Raw genomic sequence first — 3052 nt, forward strand, 5'->3', positions numbered from 1 at the left:
ATATCTCAAGGTGCTGTACAGAAACCCAGCCTAAAACGACCAAACAGCAAGCAATGCAGGTGTAGAAGCACAGTGGCTAGGAAAAACTCCCTAGAAAGGCCAAAACCTAGGAAGAAACCTAGAGAGGAACCAGGCTATGAGGGTTGGCCAGTCCTCTTCTGGCTGTGCCGGGTGGAGATTATAACAGAACATGGCCAAGATGTTCAAATGTTCATAAATGACCAGCATGGTCAACTAATAATAATCACCGTAGTTGTCGAGGATGTAGCAAGTCAGCACCTCAGGAATAAATGTCAGTTGGCTTTTCATAGCCGATCATTAAGAGTATCTCTGCCACTCCTGCTGTCTCTAGAGAGTTGAAAACAGCAGGTCTGGGACAGGTAGCACGTCCAGTGAACAGGTCAGGATTCCATAGCCGCAGGCAGAACAGTTGAAACTGGAGCAGCAGCACGGCCAGGTGGACTGGGGACAGCAAGGAGTCATCATGCCAGGTAGTCCTGAGGCATGGTCCTAGGGCTCGGGTCCTCCGAGAGAGAGAAAGAAAGAGAGAAAGAGAGAATTAGAGAGAGCATACTTAATTCACACAGGACACCTGATAAGACAGGAGAAGTACTCCAGATATAACAAACTGACCCTAGCCCCCCCGACACAAACTACTGCAGCATAAATACTGGAGGCTGAGACAGAAGGGGTCAGGAGACACTGTGGCCCCATCCGATGATACCCCCGGACAGGGCCAAACAGGAAGGATATAACCCCACCCACTTTGCCAAAGCACAGCCCCCACACCACTAGAGGGATATCTTCAACCACCAACTTACCATCCTGAGACAAGGCCGAGTATAGCCCACGAAGATCTCCGCCACGGCACAACCCAAGGGGGGGGGGGCAACCCAGACAGGAAGATCACATCAGTGACTCAACCCACTCAAGTGACGCACCCCTCCTAGGGACGGCATGACAGAGCACCAGTAAGCCAGTGACTCAGCCCCTGTAATAGAGTTGGAGGCAGAGAATCCCAGTGGCAGAGACAGCAAGGGCGGTTCATTGCTCCAGAGCCTTTCCTTTCACCTTCACACTCCTGGGCCAGACTACACTCAATCATATGACCCACTGAAGAGATGAGTCTTCAGTAAAGACTTAAAGGTTGAGACCGAGTCTTGCGTCTCTCACGTGGGTAGGCAGACCATTCCATAAAAATGGAGCTCTATAGGAGAAAGCCCTGCCTCCAGCTGTTTGCTTAGAAATTCTAGGGACAATTAGGAGGCCTACGTCTTGTGACCATGGCATACGTGTAGGTATGTACGGCAGGACCAAATCAGAGAGATAGGTAGGAGCAAGCCCATGTAATGCTTTGTAGGTTAGCAGTAAAATCTTGAAATCAGCCCTTGCCTTGACAGGAAGCCAGTGTAGGGAGGATTCTAGCAGCCGTATTTAGCACTAGTTGAAGTTTATTTAGTGCTTTATCCGGGTAGCCGGAAAGTAGAGCATTGCAGTAGTCTAACCCAGAAGTAACAAAAGCATGGATGAATTTTTCTGCATCATTTTTGGACAGAAAATTTCAGATTTTTTCAATGTTACTTAGATGGAAAAAATATGTCCTTGAAACAGTCTTGATATGTTCATCAAAAGAGAGATCAGGGTCCAGAGTAACGCCGAGGTCCATCACAGTTTTATTTGAGACGACTGTACAACAATTAAGATTAATCGTCAGATTCAACAGAAGATCTCTTTGTTTCTTGGGACCTAAAACAAGCATCTCTGTTTTGTCCGAGTTTAAAAGTAGAAAGTTTGCAGCCATCGACTTCCTTATGTCTGAAACACAAGCTTCTAGCGAGGGCAATTTTGGGGCTTCACCATGTTTCATTGAAATGTACAGCTGTGTGTCATCCGCACAGCAGTGAAAGTTAACATTATGTTTTCGAATGACATCCCCAAGAGGTCAAATATATAGTGAAAACAATAGTGGTCCTAAAACGTAACCTTGAGGAACACCGAAATGTTTTATATGTTTTATATTTTCTGGGTCAAGGTTTGGCTTTTTCAAGAGAGGCTTTATTACTGCCACTTTTAGTGAGTTTGGTACACATCCGGTGGATAGAGAGCCGTTTATTATGTTCAACATAGGAGGGCCAAGCACAGGAAGCAGCTCTTTCAGTAGTTTAGTTGGAATAGGGTCCAGTATGCAGCTTGAAGGTTTAGAGGCCATGATTATTTTCATCATTGTGTCAAGAGATATAGTACTAAAACACTTGAGTGTCTCTCTTGATCCTAGGTCCTGGCAAAGTTGTGCAGACTCAGGACAACTGAGCTTTGAAGGAATACGCAGATTTAAAGAGGAGTCTGTAATTTGCTTTCTAATAATCATGATCTTTTCCTCAAAGAAGTTCATGAATTTATTACTGCTGAAGTGAAAGCCATCCTCACTTGGGGAATGCTGCTTTTTAGTTAGCTTGCGACAGTATCAAAAATACATTTCGGATTGTTCTTATTTTCCTCAATTAAGTTGGAAAAATAGGATGATCGAGCAGCAGTAAGGGCTCTTCGATACTGCACGGTACTGTCTTTCCAAGCTAGTCGGAAGACTTCCAGTTTGGAGTGTTGCCATTTCCGTTCCAATTTTCTGACAGACAGGTAACAGCACAGTGTCAGAGCAGGGAAGAAGAAGAAGGAAGATGAATATATTCCATAATACATGAACAATCTACATGCAAAGATGAAAAAGTCATGGGTGTCAATGTCAGCTGCACCTACAGTATGTGTTTGTTTACAGTCCGTGTTTACAAAAGACAGGCAAGCCATTTCCTGTGGCCTCAGAGAAGCACTGTGTCTGATAGCCGACCAGAGAGAGAAAGAGAGAGGGGGAGGGGGAGGGAGGAGGGATCCTGGTAGCTTCTTGTAGGCCGTGTGTAGTGTGGGGTTGGTGCTGGCTGAAGGGTGGAGACTGAGCAGCAGCGGAGAGGGCGTATGTCAGCTGGATCAGCAAGAGAGAGCAGCCAGAGCAGAGCAGGAGAGAGGGAGCCACAGCACAGCACAGTGAGGGAGTGTGTGT

Source organism: Oncorhynchus kisutch, linkage group LG7 (genome assembly GCF_002021735.2).
Source record: "Oncorhynchus kisutch isolate 150728-3 linkage group LG7, Okis_V2, whole genome shotgun sequence".
Taxonomy (NCBI): domain Eukaryota; kingdom Metazoa; phylum Chordata; class Actinopteri; order Salmoniformes; family Salmonidae; genus Oncorhynchus; species Oncorhynchus kisutch.